This window comes from Ambystoma mexicanum, chromosome 1q (assembly GCF_040938575.1).
Source record: "Ambystoma mexicanum isolate Mex_15411 chromosome 1q, UKY_AmexF1_1, whole genome shotgun sequence".
NCBI lineage: Eukaryota > Metazoa > Chordata > Amphibia > Caudata > Ambystomatidae > Ambystoma > Ambystoma mexicanum.
In genome coordinates this window covers 131445159-131470477 of record NC_090922.1, presented here as the reverse complement: position 1 = coordinate 131470477, position 25319 = coordinate 131445159, and the positions used below count along the sequence as shown (strand labels likewise).

General features: G+C 47.9%; 1 protein-coding gene across 2 annotated transcripts in view; it reads right to left on the bottom strand.

Moving 5' to 3' along the window:
- Window positions 1-25319, bottom strand: part of FBXO31 (F-box protein 31) — a 521890-nt gene that overhangs the window by 429163 nt on the left and 67408 nt on the right. The window lies entirely within an intron of this gene.

Sequence of the window (25319 nt, the reverse complement as noted above, 5' to 3'; positions counted from 1 at the left end):
TTTACATTGGACATCCTCCATAACAAAGCCATCACTACCACCACTCATCTCTTAAATCAGAAAGCAGGGAATTATGAGTGACAAGCTCTCAAGCGAATATCAGGGCCTACAAAAGGAATAAAATGCAATCATCTTTTAATTTTGGATATCTAACAATTCATACAACACAACCTCAAAATTAACTCTAAAGCAGCACTCCCTCTCACCTGCTTCAATTCATTAGCACAATTTCATATATCGACATATCTATCACATTGCGAGGAAGCGATTAGTGGCGCTGCCTTAACATTATTTTGTGTGTCCCCTTGCCCCTCAGGTGGCATTGCCCCAGTTCCCCCATATTTTCTGGTGTTTAGATGGGCCGCCCCAGTTCTTCAATCTTATTTCTTCTAGTGATCGACATTCATTTATTTTGCATTGATTCATACACCCTTTTCCAATTTGACACTCTCTGGATCTCATCCACCTGAACCTTGTGGTTTTCACCAGTGTTGAGTGTTGTTCCACTAGTGCCTCGAAACGTGCCAACTCGTTTTGGTGCATAAAGGCTCCAACCCTTGCAATTCCCCTATTGTGCCAATTTGTTTGTCGTCCTAACTTGTATATTTCTGGAATATTCAGGTTTTCCCAGAGGGGCAACAGTTCTGTGATTTTTCCCTTTCCCACCCATGGCATTGATGACCTCCGTCCTGATTTCTAGGATTCTGTGTCCTGCCTATGGCAAGTCTTCCCCACCGGGCTTCTATAAAGTATCTGCATGGGGGAACACGCTCATTGAAGAGTTACAGCTTTGTATGTGCCATGTTTGCCCATCCTAACACCCGCTCGTTTGTCACAAGTTGTGAGGTTGATTCCTTTTTTTATATGTTTGGTACTCCCAGCCCCCTTCCCATACCGATCAAGGGTCTTCCATCGCTATTCTTGGGGTGCCTTGTCCCCAAATAGTCCCGGTCAGAGCTTCAATTTTCCAGAAGGTCCCCTTCTGGATCACTGTCAGGTTGTTTTCTATTATGTACAATAGCTTTGGTAGAAATAGCATCAAGAATAGGTTGCGCGTCCCCTTCATCGATAGTGGCAACAGCCCAGTGTTTAGTGTCAGAAGTTCTGACTTATTTGTGCGTACCATGATACCCAAGACACTTCAATGGAGCCGTAAAAGGCATTCCTCAGGAATTATCTCCAGACCTCATTAATCGCCACAATAACCGATTTACTCCAAATGATCATTAATCCACTATAATTAAAATGAATTAATCTTTTAAAACAAACTTAACACCAGGGAACACCCTCTAAGCACAGGACCAGGATTCAAACGTGTAGCTCTGCGTGGTCTTGCTTCCAAGACAAGCATGTTGTTCCAGAACTATCCTCCTAATTTTATGCAGGGACCTTCACTCTGCGGGCCATTTCTCGACTCAAGCCACGGCCTGGATCAAATCCTGACTAACAGATCTAGGAGGGTCTTCTCCCCGTCCGCAGCCGCTTACCCCCCTACAATTCACTGCGGCGTTCCTCAAGGATCTTGCGTGTCACCTACACTTTATAACGTCTTCACTACACCACTCTTTGATGTACTTGATTATCTGGGTGTCTCCTACACAAACTATGCTGACGACACCCAGATACTCATTCCCATCACTGGAGACTATTTGGTTGACACCAAGGCCCTTAACGACGTCTACCTGGTCATCCAGGCCTAGATGGCCCACACCAACTATGCCTCAATGACGACAAGACAGAGCTCCTCATCTTGGGCTCCTCGCAGCGCCTTAGCAAACTAGAGCCTTTCTACCAGTCATTTATCATAGATGGTAATACCATCAAAGTCTCGAAAGACACAAACACTTTAGGCTTTTACCTTGACGCCACTCTATCCTTATCTCGACAAATAAATGCAGTCAGATCAGCCTCTGGATACACTTGTAAACTCATTGCAGCCTGCAGACCGTTTGACTACTCCGTATAGTGTCACACTGGCCAGAACCCTCATGTCTAAAATTGACTATTGCAGTGCCCTCTACTTAGGAACTAGCCAAGGGAATCTGAATAAACTACAAATCACCCAGAACAACGCTATTAAAGCAGCACTAAACATCCCGCGAAACCACCACATTTCCGAATCCAGAACCAACTTACATTGGCTACCTGTCAAGCAGAGAATCTCACTGAAAACACTTGCCCTCACGCCCAAAAGCCTGGCTACCAAGGCCCCCCCTTACCTCTACAATCGTCTTTCCCTCCATTCTTCCACCCGACCTCAAAGAACCGCCCAGACCCATTGTCTATCAATCCCAAGGTTCAAACTCCAAAAAGCGGGGGGCACAAGCTTCCCTGTTCTAGCCTCCAAGTTGTGGAATGCCCTCCCCGTCACCATCAGATCTGAAGACTCATTTAACACCTTCAAGTCTAAAACAAAATCATGGCTTTTCAACCAGAACTGAGACACTCCTGTACATGCTCTGCACCCTGCTTGTTGTACATTCTCGTCTTTATGCCTCCTGTCAACATTATTTTGTAACTCGTGTATATAGCCAAGCTTGCATTTTATCCATTTATATAATTATGTATGTATATAAGATATGTATGTATATAAGATATGTATGCAACTCTGCACAAGTTGCGCCCCGATGCCTTCGGGCCAGATGGTGCGTGTTATAAATAAACAAAATACAAATACTCCTGGCCCTAATTTGCAAAATTAGTCCTTTGCTCTCCGGGCCGACCTTCGTGGGTCCCCCAAGTAAATCAACATATCAGCCGCATATAGCAAAGTTCGATCTTCCCACCCTGCCAACGGTCGGTCAGACCCAATTATTTCAGCTAGAGGCAAGGGCCAAAAGGACCAGCAGTGGAGAAAGCAGTCATCCTGGTTGTGTGCCCCTATGGAATGGGAAACTCCTTGATGTGAAGCCGTTCGCCCTCACATTGGCAATAGGATTAGCGTAAACTAGTTTCACCCATTCCATTTAGCGATTGCCGAATCCAGCCATCACCAAGGCCATTAGAAAGCCCAACCGCACAGTCAAAGGCCTTCTCAAATTACAGTCACATTGTGTGGGAGCCCCGCAGTAGCATGGATTTTGACAGGGCATTGTGTACCCTCCTCAGATTCATTCTGGTGGCTCTACCCCAGACAAAAATCACAATGGTCTGTATTCATCAGTTTCTCTGAGAGACCTTCGCAAGGATTTTTATTTAGCTGTTCAGTAGTTGTTAAGAATAATGAGTCTGAGAAGACAATTTGGCTCACATCTGGCGAATGTACACTTTACAGGGGAAACATTCAATACCAAGGTGCTACACATGTTCCTTGGTAAGAACGTGCACTGTCCAACAAGGCAGGAACTTTTTGACAAGGGACAAACACAGACACTTGGTTCAGATAATACAGTTAAGTGACTAAATAACGCATGTGCTTGTAAACTAGAAACACACATACACTTGCCGTTTGGCTTCAGAGAAAGGTGATGAGCAGGACATTTTAGTGGCAACTTCCTGTCTTAAACGGCTCGTAGCAAATTCAAGAGATTTTCTCACCATTCTGATCTGATAAGCAGCCAAGGACAGGAAGCAAGACACCAAAATACATGCGCACAGTTAAACGTGTGTGCAAGCGAGTGATGTGCTTTACCTCTTCAGAAGCCCACTTAATATAATGGAGTTAAAGCGGTGCTTTTCCCGTCAATAAACGGAAGCTCAATTGCTATGGTAGAGAAGAACAGGGAGACGGACAACACACGTCTCTCGAGTTTGCAGATGGGAATATAGCATGTTCAAGCAAAAGCAAAGCAAAGGAACACTTAAGCGCTGGGGGCTGGGAAGAGATGTATCATCACCAATCCCAGAGCAGAGGCGAGAGAGGGAGAGATACGCAAGCCCAACTGAAGGACGCCGTGGTCGGGTCCTGTGCTGCACATCTTTCCCCAAAGCACGAGTTGAATGTGAAGTCGAACTGTGTGCATTTAGAGACTAAAGGCGTTTAGTATGTTACACCACTCCATAACATAGCATAGCATAGATCAACTGAATATAATTCCCATGTCACTCAAGCTGCTTAACTAAAAAGGGTTACTTGTTCTTTTCTCTAATATTGTAAACCATGCGCTTACACAACAGTTTTCATATGTATGGTAATGTGCTCCGTCAGTTACTTTTGTTATAGCGTGTGCAATGCAAATTAGAGCTTGTAGGAGATAGCTGTGATATAAAAAAATATATCAATTTACTATGCTCAGTGCCAATTGCATATTTGTGAGCAATGCTGCAGAAGAACAAGTTACTTACAAACGGGTAACGTTCTTTCGACTGGATGTTCCTCCAATGTATTCCTCATCTAGGACATGTAATGTCCACAGCTGTGCTGCTTTGGAAATATTTTCGGCAGAGGGCACCCTGCGTCAATGGCGTTGGGTCGATGTCCCTCGAAGGCCTCCGTCGAGGGTGACGTCATCGGATGTTATAAGTAGCAGGCACGGCGCCCGTAGCCTCAGTTCATGTTTTTTCCTCACAACGTGTAGCACCCGTGCACATAGTACAGCATTGACTGCACTTAGGCTTATTGGAACTGAAGCTGTAATGGCATGGGAAATTCTCGAGGGGGATAGGTTGGGAGGGCGATGAGAATATGTGGAGGAACATCCAGTCGAAAGAAAGTTACCAGTTGCTAAGTAACTTGTTCTTCGAATGGATTGTGTCCTCCAACGTATTCCTCCTCTATGACAGACTCCCAAAGCAGTATCCATGAGTGGAGGAGGGAGAAGAATTTAGACATAGCCAATTACATGGCAGTGTCAAGCACTGCCTTACCAAAGGCAACATCCTGAGCATGGGCAGTATCCAGGGAATAATGCTTAACAAACGGGTGTAAGGAAGACCACGTTGCAGCATCACAGATGTTCTTTACCGGCACACCCCTCTTCAGGGCTGGCTATGTAGTTAGTCCCCTGTGGAATGAGCCTGCAAGCCCTCAGGAGGGTCCTTGACAGCCAACCTGTAGCATTTCCAAAATAGTGAGGATGATCCACCTAGACAAGGTCTCCTTAGAAACAGCATGGCCTAATTAATCGGTGTCCAGCATACCCCACACAGAGCTAGTTGTCCACTCAGACCTTGGACATTCTAGAAAGATAAAAGCTCAAGGCTCTCCTAAGACCCAACCTATGGAGTCTCTCCTCTTCTTTACTAGGATGAGGATAGAAGGCGGGGGACACCACCTTTTGACACAAATGAAATTCTGACACTACCTTAGGAAGGACGACAGACTTACTCTCAATACAACCCTGTCCTTGTGGAACAAAGTAAAGGGTGGCTTAGAAGAAAGTGCCTGCAACTCACTCACTCTGCAAGCAGCTGTAACTGCAACCAAGAACACAGTCTTAAAAGTCAACTATCTCCACCGACAAGAGTGCAAAGGTTCAAACAGAGCACCCATGATAAACTTTAAGAACAAATTAAGGTCCCAGACCGGCACCTCAAAAGGTAACAGCAGGAACACATTTGTGAGCCCTTTCAGAAACCGAGTGATCAGTGAAATCTTAAAATAAGAACATTCCTCAGACAAGCGCTTTAAGATGGAAAGTGCTGCCATGTAACCTTTAATGGTTCCCACCTGAAGACCCCTGTGGGCCAAATAAAGTAAGAAGGAGAGAACCTCCGGAATCGAGCACAGAAAAGGATCAACATTCTTTCCTCTGCACCAGTCGCAAAACTTACAGCAATGGTATAGGTACAGGGACTTTGTTGCAGGCCGCCTGGCCGAAAGCAACACCTCTATTGAGCCCCCACACATCTATTGGGCTACACCCTCGATTGGATTTCAACAAACAATATTGAGAGTAGTGTCACCGAGATTCTAACATGCCCATGGTCTGATCATTCACTTATCAGAGCAGTGTTTCCTTCTAAGAATAAACTTGTGCGCATGTTAGGTCCTCAGGTTAGAAATACCAAATTTATGACCAAGGAGAAGATTTTGCAGCCGTTAGCTCCGAGGTTACAGTTCTCAAAGGCAGATTCGGCTGCATCCATGTCACAGGCTATCACTGCTAACCTAAGTTACATTATTAGCACACTGACACCCTTAAAACAACGAAAACCTGTAGTTGAAAGAACCAGTAAAGCTTGGTTCACACCTGAACTACAAAAAGTAAAGCCCTGATGACAGTCATATTTCATTTGGAAAAGAAATCCTCTTGCTGAGCATCTGGCCACATATAAAGTAAAGGCTAAAGCCTATAAGCTAGCAATTGTTATGGCAAAAAAATCGTTTCACAACACTAGAATAACAAATGCCAAGTAGAATATTAAAGGATTTTTTAAAATTTTAAAAGAAAATGAAACAGGCATTAAACCCATAGTTCATTCTATAAAGAAGACAGGTGCCTCCTGGTGCCAAGATATACAGGATTCCATGCAAAACAAACTTTCTAGCATTAGGGAAAATCTAGCCCAAAAAGGGCCCTATCGCACACTATCACAGAGAAGGCTTCCTCTGTAAAATGCCCTTCGATACCACAATTTCATTTTAACTGTATATCAGTGCAGGATCTGTCCCGTATTATTGAACAACTAAAAACTACATGTTGCAGGGAAGACCCATGTGCCGCCTTAATCATAAAAACCTGTCCTATGCCCCTTTTGAAGGCCATTTGCAACTTTATTAATGCATCATTCTTAGAAGGCCAAGTACCTTCTAACATCAAGCAAGCTTGGGTTTTGCCAATCTTGAAAAAACAGGTATGGCTACTGATAATCCCTTGAATTACAGGCCAATAACAAACATCCCTTTCTTACTCAAAATCATAGATCGTGCAGCTTATCATCAAATGTCCCAACACCTTGATTCTTATCCCATTTTAAATCCCTGGCAATCTGGATTTCCAAAGGGTGTTGGCACAGAGACCCCTTTAGTAGAACTAAAATCAAGACTCCTGGAAAGAATGGACAAGGGCGCAGCATCCATGCTCATGCTCCTAGACCGGTCAGCCGCATTAGATCTAGTCGATCATGCAATTTTGACTGACAGGCTAGGGTAAGTAGCTAATGTTTCGCCTGAGGCAACTCAATGGACCATCTAATTTCTTGGTAACAGAATTAGCTGTCTCTTTATTGATGAGGTAACTGCAGATCCTGTGACTATCGTCTGGAGTGCCCCAGGGGCCTGCCTGTCCCCTTCTATCTACAACATCTTCACTGCTCCATTTTTTAACACCTTAGAACAAGAGGGTGTGCTGTTTACCAACTACGCTGAGGACACCCAGTGTGTCGTCCCTCTGGCAGGCTCCCACTCCTGTGACGAGGAGGAACTCAATAGAGTTTATTCCATAGTGGAAGAATGGATGATAGAAAACAACTTGGCCCTTAACAGGGACAAAACTGATTTAATGTTGATGGGCACACAAGCTATGATTAAGAAGTTGGGACCATGTTACTCTGAATTTCACCTGGGCGATGTTATCATTAAACCAGAAGAAAGTGAAAACTCTAGGTATAATATTTGACCAACATCTAGACATGCAAGTGAAAAGTCTGGTTTCATTTGCGATCTACTTTATTAAATTGTTCGCTCATTTGCGCCCCTTCATCACTTAAGCTAATGCAGAGACTCTGGCTAGAGCTATTATGGGATCAAAGATGGATTACTGTGGCAGCCTGCTCATTGGATGTAGCAAAAATATCACTAATAGACTTCAAGTGGTGCAGAACGGGGCTGTCCGAATAGTACTTGGATTGACCCATCGTGATCACGTTTCTCAAGCAAGAAGGTTGCTGCACTGGCTTCCTGTGGCCTCCGGAATCCAATTTTGGTTATTAACAATAACTATGAAATGCAGGCTTGGTTTAATGCCAAATTAACTTCAAGATCTAATTTCGAAGAAATCAAACAGCCGACCCCTTAGATCCAGCTTCCAGAACCGAATGAATATTCCTAGAAGCAGATCTAAAAAGGAAAAGGGAGCTTTCTCTACTGCAGCCCCAGCAGCCTGCAAAGCTCTTCCATCAGATCTACGGGGTCACACATTGCTTACTAGCTTCAAGAAGAAATTGAAGTGTATTGTCCACTGGTTCCTTGATTCGAGGACCAGTTGCCTGCAGAGTACTGCTGCTGTTGCTGATATTGTTGTTGGCGTTGGCCTCGAAAAAAGCGTCGGTTTCCATAACCTCGCTTGTTGGGAGGCCTTGAAATCTGATCTAGGGTCTTAATGGTGTCAAATTCCTTTTTTGCAGTCTCTAGCGCGTCATCCACAGCCTTCCCAAAGAGGTTGGCATCCTCTATTGGTTTGTTAATGAGAGATGCTTGCGTTTCGGGTTTAAACCCCGAATTACGTAGCCAGACATGACGTTTGAGGAGGATTCCTTGGACTAGGGAAAAGGCCAGCGGTTTCTGCAGCATCTAGAGTATTCTTAATGATGCTCTGGTTGACTAAGGTTTCCTCGGTAACCGTGGCGAGAAGCCGAGTTTTTAGGGGTTCAGGTACCTCCTCGATGTCTTTGCGTAGTTTGCTCCATTGGGCATCTGCATAACTAGCCAGTAAGGAGTTGTTGTTAGCAATCCTAGTGGAAAAGGCTGCCGAGGCTGTAATCCTTTTACCTAGGGCATACAGCTTTTTACCTTCATCATCTGGGAGGTGCCTCACTGGTTGATAGCGGGACCACTGCACTTTTTCTTGTATTAGTTACTACTAGGTACTGAGTGGCCCCTGATGTAGAACAGGTCCGATGGAGAAGGACTAAATAATTTTTCTATCCTTTGGTTGACCCCCTCTGACCAATGCGGGTGTAGAAAGCGAAGGAGTGATTTGTCTCTTTACTGAGGCATGGAGGGGACTGGTGTGACTGACAGGGGGTTTCTCCTTGATAATCCTTTCAACGAAGTTTATGTCAGGAGAAATTTCCCCAGTCTCGATTTCGAAATGCGCTGCTGCTTTACGTAGTGGTGCATTAAAGGTAGGTTGATCATCTACAGGTGACGTATTCCTGATTGGTGAGTCTTTGGGGGGGGGGTGGAGGGGGAGAGACAGGTTATGGGCGTCGCGGTTATGAGAGACAGTCGTTATGGTGACTGCCAGGGCTGTGAAGCACCTTCTTCTGGGTCTTCTTCAAAACCCCCATCACCCATGTCTGGGTCATCCTCAACATGTTTTGTTCTTGTTTGTTACCCAAGAACTCATCTTCATGAAAGTGGGAGTCCTCTTCAGTGAGGTCATACAACTCTCCATCCCCCTGTGGGGGGGTTAAACAGCCTAGGGTATTTAGCCGTAGGATCCTCCTGAGGCACCTCTCTTGGTCCATGCAAAATTGGAGTCTCTCCAAGGTCCCTTGTGGTAGCCCAGAGCGGTCTGGGGGTTGGGGGGGGGGGGGGGCGGGGGAGGGAAGGCTTTTGGCCTGTAAACGCTTTGACCTAGCCCATAACGTCGAGGATAAGCTCCCATCGCCTTCTGAAAAGCCTTCTAGTAGGCTAGGAGTCCCTTTCGACGGAAGGGCGGTTTCTGTCTTCCTTCCGTCCCTTTCGGCGTTTCCCTGGCCTTGCGAGCGGTATTCGGGTCTTTCGCTGTCCGTCTCTGGCTATCGTTGGGAACAATACGCGCCAGGCTCTCGACGACTAAATGGTCTGTTGAGGGTTCCTCTGGCCTCGACGTTACCGTTGTCACGTCCTCTACGCCGACTAGTGCTCGCTGGCGCAGCACGCCGTCTGGCGATTTGCTGATAGCGCCCTTCTCTGGGGGTAGCCCAGTCGATGGTCGCATCTGCGGTTGTGAGGGGGGGGGGGGGGCTTTGGACCCTTACGGTCTGTGGAGGCCGCCGGTAGGACCGGCGTCTCCGTTGGCGCCAATGCTTTCTACGTCTTCGACGAGGAAGAGCCGTGGGCCGTGTGCTTATGTGAGTGCTTGTGTGCGTCTATGTCGCCGGGGTGTTCATCCCCATAAACAGGGCGTGAGCTGAGCTTGTCGGGGCCGGGGATAGACGAGGAGTGTGACCGCTCCCTAGAGGGGTGTACAACCTCCGATGCAGAGGTTGGGTTATCACTTTCCTCTCCACTTTCGGCGGCGGGTGAGGAATCAGACCTAGACATGGCGTAGGCTGCCCACCTCTTGACCCTGTGGTCCTTTAAAGTCTTGGGCTTCAGAAGTTCACAGGCCGCACAACCGTCTTCCTTCTGGTCGAGGGGCAAGCAACGGTTGCACCATTTGTGCTGGTCTTTCCAGGTGACTTTGCCCTTGCAGCTCGGGCAAAACCTAAAGGGTGTCCTCTCCATAGCTGAGGGAACGGACAGACGTGATAACAACCCTGGAGGAAAAGGTGGGGAAAGAGAAAGGCATTCTTAAAGAGATAGCAAGAAACGTCCCACGACCCCACTCTACCTACTGTTTGAGGCCGGCGATGCCAAGCCACGTGTTCGGCGACGCCGAAGGGTCTCCTCCGTCAAAGGCATTTCCACCGAAGATCTTGTCGGCAGAGAACAGCTTCACCGAAGGAGGAACGTAACGTTTAATAACAACCAAAGGTCGAGTGAGTATTTCTAAATAACGACCAAATGGTTGAGTGAGTATTTGCAATGTCTCTCGAGGAGCTCCGCGTAAAGTCGACCAATATCTGGGCGGAAAAAAACAATCTGAGGGACCTCGATGCGCGAGGGACTGTGGGTACACTGCACGTCACTATGAATATGATATAAAAACAAAATGCAATACTCCGCAGTGACCACTGGATGTCCGACTATGCACAGCATGTGATTCTAAGCAGATTATATATATAGCAAACTGACACATGTTTAAAGACAACTGTGGACCACAGCAAAAAACCTAAGGTTCCTTTGAGAAAGGCAGTCTCGCTCTTTGAGATCCAATATATGGATCATATAGGTCCACTACCAGCAGTAAATAAGTACAAGTACATTCTACTAATAGTGGATTCTTGCACTAGTTTCACCTGGACGATTCCTCAAAAGAGAACAGACTGCAAATCGGTCATACAGGCACTTAGGGGTGAAGTCCCTGTGACAGCAACTCAAATGTTCCATGCTGATATGGTCCACCATTTTCAGGGTGGGCCTTGAAAAAAAGCATTGGAAGCATGGGGAACAGAGCTACAATTTTCCCTTCCTTTACAGGCCCAAACTAACGGAATTGTGGAAAGAGCCAATCAGTCCATAAAAGTGAGCCTGACTAAATGCATTCTGTCACTTGGATATAACTGGTTAGACAATGTGCCCTTAGTGGTCAGGAGATCAAATAAATAAATTTACCACGCCAGTCTCTATGCAACTGTAAGACTCAATCTGCACTCTTGTTTGGGAGAATGATGTTTATGCCTGATCTGCATACTCTTCCCAGCCCCCTCTACTGGCACGAGCAACTGCTGGCGACAGCGCTGCTCAGGGAATCCCTCCAGGTGGAAGCTGCTGAGGCCAGTCCTGAGCACACTCTCAAAGCAGGAGATTGGGTCCTAGAAAAGATCCATGATAAGACGCTTGGCCCGTCTTACAGACCAGCAGTGCAAGTAATCCTAGTGGAAGGTTCCAGAACTGCTGTCCTACCCACATTAACACCTAGGAGGTACCAGGCAAGTTTCTGTGGAACACCTAAAACTTGTGCCAGATGGTTACTGCAATGTTTCCACGCAATCTTCCTCTTCTAAGTGAGGGGCCCACGGAAGATGAAGATCCGTCAAATGATGCTGAGAGGCATCAAGATGAGGAATAATATGCCAGTCTTGACTACACGTCCACAATTCAGGAAAGTCTACCCATGTGGAAACAGAAAGACTTTCTAGTTGCTAAAGTAATGAAATAATTCTTTTGGACAGACTTTCTAAAACGGTGTTATAAAATCCTGGCAGTGTATTTTCTCCTACTTTGGATCAGCCTCACTTTATTCTTCATCTCACTGACTTCTGGGCATTTTCTGAGCAAGGTTTCCACTCCACCTGTAAGCAAAGAAATTGTTCTAAAGCCTTTAGGTTATTCGCACATGCTAGAGAAAAGAGAGCTCCAAGAGCCAGGAACTCAAGCCTCAATACAAATGTTTCCTCCAACTATGGGTCATGTGTGGATGCCATTGTTTAAGACATTTAATGGCCCAGCTACACAGCTGCAAGTTCACACCTTTTCTATGATGAGGAGTCCAGACTGTTAGCACCCAGTAATCTTGTGTCCAAAACATACAGAGAACTGTTAGGAAATAGCCTCCAGACATCTGCGCAAAATGCATCGTTTGATGATGTGGAGGATCTCCATGAAATGGTGCCCATGTGTGTTATGTGCGATATTACACTGCCTTTTTACTTGTCAAACATTAACCCATTCTGTGGCCCAAAGACACATTCTGGGAACACTGCAGTGCCCTTTCAAACCGACAGTCCTGACTTCAAAGCACAGTTCCCATATATTTCATCAAGACCATACCAAGCAGAGTATTGGTATTACATGTATGAAAATCAGTATAAATTCCCCCCAGAGCCACATAATGCACAACACGTTGCAGATGCAGTCATTTTTGACAGAGAATGCTTTGCAAATATGACTGAACAAACATGGCGGGAAACTGTCCCTCTATGGTCTACTTGGGGTGAACAGGTATGGCAAATCAAAGGTATTCACACTTTAGACATGGCATGTAGATTCCCACATTTGGTGCATTTCTTTTATTATATGCAGTTCCAGACCACTTGCAGTAATAGGAACCTGGGTTTCTACCCTGAGTGGAAGAAGGCGAGTTCTGGGATGCGTCTTATAGAGAAGCAAAAGAACGTAATGTTACCAAGCATATTACTTCTGCATAAGGGAGACCTGTATTATGTGCAATGCAAGCAAATGAATGCAATAAAAGAAAAGCAGGACTCAGTGTGGGCTCATATAGGGCTTGGAACTCCCATAACACCTCCGTGACAAGCTACATCCATAGGTAAGCTGTGCCAAGGAATGCTTTCACAGCATCACCTGAGTGAGGTGATACAATCTCTAGAAAACTTCATAAAAGATGAGAATTGGACAGCTATCATGCAGTCAGCTGCTGGTCTGAGGCACACCCAAAGTGGGCGTGTCAGGAGAGCAGCTACCTGCACCACCTCTGACCCTAGTGTAGCTCGGGAGGTGGGACAAGCGTCCATAACAGGTAGAACTTACACTTGGTCACAAGCAATAATGCAAATCCTGTAAACTGAAAGTGAGGCAGTACAGCTAGGATTTCATGCTGCAGATTCTAATGATCAAGCGCTACTAGAGGGGTTCTATGCGCTACGAGATGTCATCCCAGATGTAGTAGGGTTGATTCAAAATTACTTATCTTGGCAACATTTCTGGACACTCTCTGTAAAGGGGTCTCAGATTGGAATGTCATTTCATGGACAGAAAAAAAATACAGGCACTTAACTTGTCCAAGGTTGCAACACCCCAGGCGATGTCTGGCTCCACTTTCTTATTGCTTAGCGTACTGGCAATGAGTGTAGTAGCAGCATCTGCTTGGTCGCTGGGCTCAACAAACTGGATTGTGCATGGGGTGCTGAACATTCCCATTCAAACAACATTCTTGACTATGATATGTCAAGAACTACATTCATGAGGTAATGTGCATTGGGTAAATGACACGTAGAGCAGAGAAGATTATGTTGTAATGTATTCAAATGCCTATGTTTCACGATCTAGTCCTGGCATAGCCTATCTAATGGTTCATATCTGGTACATTTTAATCAATCTTGTTGTCATGTCACAGTGGGAATGCCAACCTGATCACTGTAAATGCACAAGTTAAATGTTGTTTCATTTTAAGATTGGTTCAACTGAAATAGTTACATTGGCCCAGCTTCATGCTACAACAATTACAGTACCCGAAATTGACCTTATACATAGGAAGGCTGTTAAAAATGCATTTGGAAATGCAAAGCACTGAAGATGCACATCTCCAAGCACAATTCGCTGTGGTCAAACAGATTGCATCTTTGCTAGACTCGGAAAATACAATGAAAGAAGCCATGCACGCTTTGATTGACCGTTCACAGTTCAGTGGGTTCAATACTGGTCTTTCTGTGGTGGCAGCAGCGGCCACAAGTGACCTACATAAAAGGGTTAATTGCCTTGGACACAGTCATTAGAACACTGACTTCGTCAAGTGCGTGGTAATGCTGGCTGTTGATACCTGGAATTTGTCTCATATTTTGCTGTAGACACTGAAACCATGACTAGTCGCAACATGAAGGGCCTTGAAGCAAGTTGTTTCCGGTACAGAGCAGAACTTTGCAGACGTCTTGGATTCGAAGAGTTTTCTCATTTCATTTTGTCATTGATCATGAAGAAGTCTACGGTGTCAGCCATTGCCAGATGCAGAGTTTGTGCCGAAGAATCACTTCTTGCCAAGAAAGTGGGAGTCAAAGTCTCACCACTAAGACTTGCGCTGTGGTGCAGCAGACTCGCCAAAACATTATCTGTGCATAGACACATTTGCGGAATCCAAAAGGTACTTCCCGGAAGTATTCTACTGTGAGATCATTGAAAGTCCCCCTGAAACCACGCGTCATGGGAAAATGCCAGATCAAGATAAGCTGCTCATACTATTGCCAAATGCGTCTAGTACACCCAACGGCACAGTAAAGGAAGCAACTTCGCCCTCTGTCGCAAAGCCTGACACGAGCCAGCCACAAGATGATGCCTACACGAAAACCCTGAACCCCAAGGACCTCAGACAGGCAAGACAAGTGATGGATTTCTCTGGTTCCAGGAGTACAGGGCACAAGGAAATGATGCCCAAGACAGTACAAAATGATGATCTGAGCATCCATTTTTCATCCCCTCTATGCTTCTTAACACCTCAGAAAAAGGCTTGCAGCAAATCCGGAGTTCAGAATGCCTGAAATTCTACAAAATTCACCCACACTGGCATCTCAGTCATCAGGGGTCAAAGAACTGAAAATATATCGCATTATACCTTGATGCAAACTGGAGTACAAGGCAAACTTACTTTCTGGATGACCCGCATGTGCTAATCTCGGAGTAACAAAGGCACTCACATATTAGTTTATTTTCAAGGACACCGATTCAAACTATTGACAGTTTACACATGTGAGCATGTGCTCAAAATCACACGGTCTACAACGCATTGGATCAAGAAGCCAAGCTATGCTGATTGTTAATTGCTTAAGGATTCTCAAAGGATCCTTTGTTGTATTTTTAAGATATTGCCAGCAATTATTTCAGTTAAACCCACTGAATACATGCATTCATTAATTCATTCAAGCATGCATCCTTAGCTAGTCCAGTTGCAATATAATGGACTCATTCTGATTATCTCAATGTTAGATACATGTATTCATTCATGCTGCTGTTGGCAATTAATGCTAACCATGTCCAATATGAAGCAGCTACTGATTTTATGTGAATAGCACACATGACATGCTTCTGGCGCTCAGCAATTTATCAAGCATCTCATCTTAATTTTTGGATGCAGCAGCTATTTGCTAAAATATGAATGTGTACATTTTCTCGTTTTTGCCACCAATCTAGGCAATCTTTATATCTTTATGTAATTTTAGCTCCCAGTAGGTGTATTAATGACTTCACAGATCTACAAATCCTTTGATCTGTGTCAAATTGCCTTGAGGGGGGTGTTAAGAATAATGAGTAGGAGGACAATTTGGCTCACATCCGCGAATTTGCACTTTGCAGGGGAAACATTCAATACCAGGGAGCTACACATGTTCCTTGGTAAGAACGCACACTGCCCCACAAGGCAGGGACCTTTTGACAAGAGACAAACGCAGACACTTGGTTCAGATAATACAGTTAAGTGACTGAATAACGCATGTGCTTGTAAACTACAAACACACATACACTTGCCGTTTGGCTTCAGCGAAAGGAGATTAGACCTTGTAGATGAAATTGTAGCTTGCCCTTTCCAGCATAGAAACCTAACCACAAGTGGCAACTTCCTGTCTTAAACGGCTCATAGCAAATTGATGAGATGCTTTTTCGCACCATTCAGAACCGATAAGCAGCCAAGGACAGGAAGCATGACACCAAAATACATGTGCACAGTTAAACGTGTGTTGAGGCGAGTGATGTGCTTTACCTCTTCAGAAGCCCACTTTATATAATGGCGATGAAGCGGTGTGGAAGCAATTTGCCTGGTCAACTCTCTGAAACACGTGTATGAGAGCGATACAAATTAAATATCCTATCATAAACTGAAGCCCAATTACTATGGCAGAAAAAACCAGGGGAGACAACGCCTGTCTCTTGAATTTGCACATAGGAATATAGCATGTTCAAGCAAAAGCAAAAAGGTACACTCTTAAGCGCTAGGCTTTAAGCTCCCACATGGCAGGATATGAGGCTGAAGTCTGATCCCTTTATTATTATTATATATAAAGGGCGAGCTAAAGGCAAGAGAAAGACGCAATCAGCAGAACTCTAGCACTGCTGGCTGGGAAGAGATTGAGCATCAGGAATCCCAGAGCAGAGGCGAGAGAAAGATACGCAGGCCCAACTGACAAGAAGCCATGGTCAGGTTGTGTGCTGCACATCTTGTCCTAAAGCGCGAGTTGTGAAGTCAAACTGTGTGCACTTGCGACTAAAAGCGTTTGGTATGTTACCATAGCATAGATCAACATAATATAAATCCCATGTCACTCGAGCTGCTAAACTAAAATGGTTACTTGTTCTTTTCTCCATTAATTTAAACCATACTCTTAGCTTGCACAACAGTCGTTTTCATATGTATGGTAATGTGCTATGTCATAGTTGCTTTTGTTATAGCTTGTGCAATGCACATTCGAGCTTGTAGGAGATAGTAACTTGATATATTTTTCTATATTACAGCTATCCTCAATGCCAATTGCATATTTGTGAGTAATGCTTCAGAATGGCATCTCTGATTCCAAAGAACTTCACAACATTTCCTGGCTGTATTTTTGTTAATTATGCTAAGGGCACGAACACTCAGGAAGGCTGTCCCAAGCGCTAGGCCAAATTCCTGGGGCACCTATTATCATAATTATGACTTCCGATTTCATGTCCACTTTCCACAGCCAACTAAGGTGGAGGGAAGGGGGCAGAAATCAAGCTTGACCACAGGCAATCAAGTCATAGTGAAACGATGAACACGCCTCTAGGGGTTTCCCTTTTTATGTAGAACCACAATCATGGCTGTCCTTGGATCTCTACAAACTTCCCATTTCTCGGCTGTAATGGCAAAGCCACTAGGCTTCATGCAAGGGTCTGTTCGGACCTAAAAAAAAGACATATCCAGGTGTTGGCAAGTGAGCAAACATCCATTTTTTTCTCCAGAAGCTATGCCACCTAATTCTAGCATTTGACTTGCACACAGCCATCTATTCCCTGGTGAGTCTCACCTAGATTCAGGAAAGTGCGCACCGGCTGGCCGCCGGTATTGTTTTGCTTCCTTTAAATGTGGTATACCATTCTGCAGCTTGAGTGGAGCCAGGAAAGGCTACCTAATCCGCTCCCTAGCTTTGGCTGCCACTAGACCAATGTTTGGTGTTACGGGCCAGGCCCTTCAGAATGTTCCTTTGGTGGGTCTAGGTCTGGCAACATCCTGTTTTTTTTTAAAACTTGTTTATTTATAGTTCAACACACAGGATAACAAAGCATTAACGATGCTTACATTTCACAGGGCATATCAGACCATAGTGTCCCGTCCCCCACCCCCAAATTCCCGGAAGACAGTGATACGTGCCTCATTTGGCCTGGGCAGGCGGCGAGTCCTCCCCTACCGTGTGAAGGGCTCTCGCAATCAAGCGTAGTTTGAAGGTCAGAGCCAGGTAGTTCTGGTCATAGTCCAGGACCGGGGCCCAAATGTCAGTAAATCGATAGAGCAGACCCGCTTTGGCTGCCGTGACCTTTTCTGCTATCAATATGTCCCATAATTTAAGCCACCATAGGGTCATCAGTGGTCCGTCCGCGGACTTCCAGGTGCGGGCCTCCGTGATTTTGGCGGCCAACAGAAGTTGGGATATCAGTGCCGCCCTCCTCCCCGTTCTCGGGTATACGCCTGGGAGTGGGATTCCCAGGAGGACCTTCTCAGGCATCAAGGGGATTACGACCTGGGTGATGTCCCGGATGGTGGCCAGACACTGGGTCCAAAATTCCTTCACTCTAGGGCAAGACCACCACATGTGGAATTAGGAGCCTGGGTTGCCGCAGAGGCGCCAGTAGTGGGGGTCCAAGGCGCTCTGAAACTGGTGGAGGCGTAGGGGGGGTAATACCAACGCAACAGGAGTTTGTGGGCGCATTCTCGTTGGTGACGCAGCGGGATGCCGTGCGTGTTCTGGTCCAGACATCCACCCATGTGTGGTCCTCAATCGCATGGCCCAGGTCCGCTTCCCAGTGGCCCATATAGGAGGGCCTGACACGAAGGGGGTCTTCCAGCAATAGTTTGTAGAGGGCCGAGATCTTTCCCCGGGCTGGCAGGTCCTTCATTGTGAGCTCCAGCGGGGCCAGGGGCCTTGTTGCGGCTGCCCGGGTCTGGGGGTGGGAGCACCAGTGCCTCAGTTGAGCATAGGTAAATCTGTCTGCCTCCGTTAGCTGGAAGGTTGATTTACAGCAGTGGAAGGGGATGGGGCACCCCCTTCAAAGAGTTGCCCCAGAGTTTTGAGGCCTCCCGCCACCCAGTTCATAAAATTCCGTGGGCGGGCCCCCGGGGCGAAGGCAGGGTTGAGGAAAATCGGGGAGGATGCGCTGAAGCCTCCTAGGATGTCTCCCCGTTTGCGGGCCCACTCCCATGCCTTTATCAATTGCTTCATGGCTGTCAGCACATCTGGCCAGGTGCGGTGTAGCGCGGTAGGAATGAACGGGAGGAAGCGGAGCAGGAGAGGGAGGCGGGATTGTTCAATCTCTACCCATTTTGGGCGTCCGGAGGCGAGGTCCCATGCTTTGAAGTGGGCCAGTTGCGCTGCGATATGGTATTTTCGAAGGTCCGGCACCCAGAGTCCCCCCAATCTCGTGCTGGCCATCAACTTTCTCCGAGGGATCCGCGGTTTCTTGCCCTTCCAGATGAAGCCACTGATTTTCCTTTGAAGTCGTTTCAAAGGGGGGAGGGGAATTGCGGTTGGGAGGGCAGCGCACATATAGAGAAAGCGAGGATGGAGATTCATTTTGCTCGTCGTTATGCGCCCCAGCAGTGAGATCTCTTGAGTTTGCCAGCGGGCTAGGTCCTTTTCCAATTCCGCGAAAAGTAGGGGGAAGTTGACCTGGTAGACCTTCGTTGGGTTGGCGGGAATCTGGACCCCTAGGTTTGGGATCGCTTGGGTGCTCCATCGGAACGGGCTGTGGCTCTCCAGGGCTTCCCTTTCGCCCGGGGGCAGGCCCACTCAGAGTGGAATCGATTTGTGGAAATTGATAGCGAAACCTGAGACTCTCTGAAGGCCCGGAGTTCAGCCAGGGCCACCCCCATGGAGTTTCTGATGGTCAGCAGTACATCGTCCGCATAGAGAGCAATTTTGTGGTGGGTCGTGCTGCTCCTCTGGCCAGAGATCAGGGGATCCCGGCGAACTCGCTGGGCCAGCGGCTCCATGGCCAAAGCGAAAAGCAGGGGGGTATAGCGGACACCCCTGTTGTGTTCCACATGTGAGAAGGATTGGGTCCGACAGACGGCCATTGACTCTTAGTCGGATCCTGGTAGTTTGCCAGAGCCATCCTCATAAAAGTAGGTCCAAAGCCGAAGGCCGCTAGGGCGAAAGACAGATAGGGCCAGTCCACCTTATCGAAGGCCTTAGTGGCGTCTAGCACGATCAAGCTAGCTGCTGGTAGTCCTTACTGGAGATTTCAATCAAGTCTAGTGCCCTGCGAATGTTGTCCTTCGTTGATCTGTGGAAGATAAACCCCGTCTGTTCCGGGTCTATTATGCTTCGGAGAACAGGAGCAAGGCGGTTTGCCAGGACCTTGGGAGTAGATGTTGGCGTCCAAGTTCAACAGGGAGATGGGCCTGTACGAGCTATTCTCTTGGGGGTCCTTTCCAGGCTTGAGAACCAACACCGTGATGGACTACTGCATTGATGGGGTGACTGTGGCAGAGGCCACAAACGAGTTGAATAGGCGGGTCAGAGGAGCCACCAGTTGCGGGCGGAAGAGTTTATAAAAGCGTGTGGAGAACTCATCCGGGCCAGGGGCCCTCTGCTTTAGACTCTTAATGGTCTCCTCCACTTCCTCATTGGTGATAGGTGTCTCTAGTTCCTCTCTCGCCTCTCGTTTCAAAAGCGGTAGCAACGCCTCCTGAATGTAGGGGTGCTGCTCATCTGGGTCCCGCGGGACAGCCGTCATCATTTCTGATTGGTGGGCGACCGCCAGCCGTAGTTTTTCGCTCTCCGTGTGGTGGATCTTCCCTTGTGCATCACAGACCCAGGATGAAGTTTCTGCTCTTTTCCTTGGCCAGCTTGCTAACCAGTAATTTATTAGCATTATTGTTATGAGCGCAGCACCACTGTTTGGTTCTGGTCAGCAGATTAGCTGTAGCATCGGTGTAATGCGCCTCGAATCTTTTCCTCGCCATTTGTAGGACCCTATAGGACTTCGGGGACCAGCCCTTACGTTTATGGATGGCTTCGGCCTCATGAACCTCAGCTTCCAAAGTGGCACGAGTTGCCCTCATCTATCTGTGGTACGCGGCTCCTTGGCCTATCAGCTCTCCTAATCACCGCCTTCATGGCGGCTATTAGCCGGGGAGGTGTCCTCATCTGGGTTTTCCGCAAAGAAGTTTGATGGTTCTGGCGATCGTGTCTCTCGTCGCCATGTTCCCCAAGATAGGGTCGTACAAGGCCCATTGGTTGCGGGGAGGGGGGATCCAGGTCGTGCGCCCGCAGGGTCAGCAAGACCGGAGCGTTGTCTGAGAGGATCCAGGAGCCAATTGTGACATTGTCCGTAAAGGTCAGGATATGAGGGGAAACCAGTAATAAGTCGATTCTGGAGAAGGTACGGTGGACGTACGAATAGAAGGTAAAGTCTTTCTCCTCCAGTGATAGCACTCTCCAGGAGTCAACGACGTTCAGGGCGTGGAATAAGCGGAGCAGGGCTGTTGCCAAGTTCAGGTTCCTGGCCGTTGGGGGGTGAGATCTATCCCTGAGGGGGTCCGGGACCCAGTTGAAGTCACCACCGACCACCACTTGCCCTTCAATAAATGGAAGAAGGGAGATCTCCAAGTCCTGATAGAATCCCACCTGGTGCTCATTCGGGGCGTAGGCAGAGACTGGGGTGTAAAGTTGGCCGAGGACAGAGCACTTAACCGCCATAAAGCGGCCCACGGGCAATTCAGCGAGTCCAGGATCTGGGGCCCCAAGTCCTTAACGAAAAGGATAGCGGTGCCTCCCTTCTTGGTTCCATTGGAGGCTAGGAATTGGAGAGGATAGAGTCTACTTTATAAGCAAGAGAAGTCTGCTGGGAGTAGGTGCGTTTCTTGTAAGAAAGCAATTGAGGTCCCCTCATTGTGCAGTCTTTGGAGGATGGATTTCCTCTTCGGGGGGAATTCAAGCCTCTGACGTTGAAGGCGGTGAACTTTAATTTTAGGTGTGGGGGCTGGTGCTCCAAGTCCAATTTCTGCAGGGGGGGATGAGGGGAATGGGAATGGATTAGGTTGGCCGTAGCTGTGAGGAATACGCTGCATTGGGGTCTCCTGTGGCTGAGGGTTTTTTTAGAAATGGTCTCCAACGGGAGATAAGAACTTCCAATGGCGGCCTCCAACAGGAGGGCCAAACTGTGACCCGGGGGGGGGGGGGGCGATTTTGATCAGTCGGTGGCTCCCCTGGCCACTCCGGATGTCACAAAGTGACATCTCTAACATAGTTGAGTCTCCCCAGGGGTAAAAAAGGTGAAATCCACCCTGGAGGAGGGTATGGACTGCATTGGGACCGTGGCGAGCTTGTGGGTATACTGGTGGTTCCTGCGCTACGTGTGCTTCGGTGCTACCAGCCCTTGTTATCTAGGTTTACGGTTTCTCTGCACCCTTGACCACGGGGTCCGCCTTGGCTTGGGCGAGGCGGCGACCTGTCCAGAACTTGTCTGCCTTGAAGAGTGCGGTTCTGTAGTCCCAGGGGAGTCCGGGCAGAGGACAGATGCTGCGTCGTCCAGGTGACTAATGGTGCGTGGAGTGCCCTTATACGAAAACTGTAGTGCCGTGGGGAAAAACCAGCGACAGCGGATCTGTTGGTCTCGAAGGAAGAGCGAGAGAGGGCGCAGCAGCCTGTGCTTCTGAAGGGTTAAGGGGGAGAGATCCTGGAAAATCTAATGGGGAGCCCTGGAAGGAGAGTTCATCCTTTGAGTGGCCTATTGCTGAGATGGCCTCCTTGGTAGTGTAGAAGTGCACTCTGTGATGACGTCCGAAGGGGATCCGTATCTGATCCTCGGTGGGGGCGTAACCGATGAGTGCGGTCAAGCAGGAGCTGCGTCTCATCCAGGTCTGGCAGCAGGGATTGAAAAAAAGAGGCTTATGTATCCGGGAAGCTCCTTATCAGTGATCGTGGAGGAGACCCCACCAATGTAGAGGTTATTGCGCCGGGAGCAATTCCCCAAATCCTCCTGTTTAAACTCGAGGATTTCGGTTCTGTCCATTAGTGCCTGGATTGGAGCGCTGGACCTCCGTCAATGCGTTACATTGATCCGTAGCCAGCTCCTCGGACTCCCCAAACCTATGTTCGATGTTGCTGACTCGTTCTGTTTGCTCCAGTTTGGTCGTTCGTTCGGCCATGCAGGACCTGAATTCCGACTTGATGTCGGTCATGAAAGCCTGGAGGTCTTCTTTAGTTGCGAGTGACCCTTTATCTTCGGTGGATTTCAGGGGGGTGAGTTTGGGGAGGACGGGGGGGGGTTGTCAGTCTTCTTCCCCCTCTCTGGGGCCAGCAGCATGGTGGAGATGTCACCAGATTTAGTGGTTTTTAAAGCTTTAGACATGGCGCCAAGGTGAAGGACTGTTTCAGGGGGCTCGGCAACTGCGTACCGGGACTCCAGGCGCCGGCCGGAGGGTCCGGGGATAGCAAGGGCTAGAGAGGTGGAGTGAGCCGGGGCGCCCCAGGAAGCTGTGTAGATAGTCAATGGTCAAATCCCCTCAATAGTGGTCAAATACCTTGGTGACGCCGCTCTCAGAGGCCGGGGGTTGCAGTTCCACAGGTCTCCTTCCGTGGATTAGGCCGGGCTGCAGGGGTCGTAGGTCCGCTCCCTTCGGCTGTAGGAACGGGGGTGTGCAGGTGGGCAGGGGCGCCCCAGGAAGTCAGTGGCATAGCTTAGGCTGCGGGAGAAGGGGAGCAGCTCCTCTGGGCCACAGAGAAGCAAACGCCAAGCCGCACCGCTGGAAGGAGGCAGCAGGTGAGGGCCGGAAGATGGAGCCGGCGGCTCAGGCCCCCCAGGCAGGCTCGTGCGCACGGAGGACCGCCGCGCCACCCTGGGCCAAAAGTCCTGGGCCAGCCGAAGTTGAAGGGAGGGCAGCTCAGCTAGGCAGCGCCCGCATTGGCGTATCTCCGGTTGAAGCTGGAGGGGGTCTGGTCTCTGAAGCCAGGCCCTACAGGGCTAGATGCGGCCAACCGGCCGTGGGGGAGGGGCACACAGGAGCAGTCGCCATTTTGGGGGTGGGGGGGGGGGATCATCATGCCGGCGCCGGAGAGCCGCCCTCGCTGCGTTTCAGCAAGCCCAGGCCTGTTAACCGCCCAGAGTGCAGACGGCGATGCAGGGGAGGCTTCCGCAGCACATCTCAGGTCGTGCGGGTGAGTGGCATGGCAAGAACCGGAGGAATTGTGTTAACGGCCGCAGACCCGTGCGGAGGCTATCAATGGAGCTGCCACATCGCTGGCACTCCAGGCCACGCCCCCATCCTTTTACTGTTTAATCAGTCTTACAACATGGAAGCTTATTTTTGCCTTTGGGTGATGTGTGTCAGCTACTGGATGTACTAGATTGCTTGAGCGCCTGTTCTTCTAGGCAGAGGAATGGTTTATCTCTGCTGGTAGCCACTATGCTTTGAAGATGGCAACGCTGGAGAGGATGTGACTCGAAGCTATGACCAGCGGAAGGCAAAGAAAACCCACAGGGGGAAAACAAAACTTGTACGATTGTCTAAGGCACCTCAGTAAACAGACAACCGAGATGCTACCACAAGGGTGTGTGGCGATCGCTGTATACACGCTGGCGGAGTTAAGTTGGGAGCCCAGTAGTGAGGAGCAGGAGGGAAATCAGAGAGGAAGAATAGGGAGAGGCGGGGGGGGGGGGGGAGCATGAAGCGATGGCTGGGGAGAGCGACAGGAGAAACTAGGGTAATGGAAGGAATGCAACCGAGAACACGTCAGCTCGATGGCAAAGTGCGATGAGGCTCGAAGCACCTAGTGGCCTTCACCGTTACTTCTGTAGAGATCCTTCTATAGAGAACAGAAATGCTACGGGAGCACACTGCATCTTGGTGTGTCATTCAAGGGCTAAAAGCAGGTCCAGAGCTAGTGTCCTGTTGCATTAACCATCAGCACAGGAAGATATGGAAAATAAAATGTTGGGAGGGTGAGATGGCACAGACGTCCAAGCATGTGGGGATCTCAAACCCCTGTACCCTCTGTCAAAATACACCCAGACAGTAGCAATAGGAGAACAAGACATGATTCTTTTGCCAAAGGAAAACACTCAAGATAACTAATGCCAGCAAAGAATTCAAAATGAGCTTATTAAATACCAGATCGATAAACAAACATGCGTTAAGCATTCATGATTTAATTATCGAAGATGACCTAGACATTTTGTGTCTCACGGAGACCTGGCTCCAAGACCCCTGCAGTCCAACTATAGAGAAGGAAGTACCTGAAGGATACACCATTGACTACAAAAACAGAGAAACAGTAATAGGTGGAGGTGTTGCAGCAATTGTTAAGGACTCCTTACATATGTTCCCCTCCTCCATAAATTGCCATGGGTATGAGATCTTACATCTGCCACACACACCGACGAATAATAGCTGCATTAACTGACTAGTAATCTACAGACCTCCCTCGCTAATCTCAGACTTTAATGACAAACCTACCATTAAAGGCCCAAATACATCAGTGCTAGTAGTAGGCGACCTCAATAGGTGCAGAGGCGACAAGGGTGACAAGAAAGCAATCGAATTGGAGAAGGCACTAAACAAAATCACATGTACTTAACTCTGAAACCACTACAGAGAAGGGAAATCAACTGGACTGGACAATTACCCATAACAGAGGCGCAAATAGGGAAAACGACCCCCTGTGTCTGGACCGACCACTGAAAGGTATCCTTCACCATGACGGTAAAAAAATTATCAACAACAAATTAACAATGCACATGTAAGAATCTTGAATAGAAATTACAAGATAATAACCGCTGCCAAATT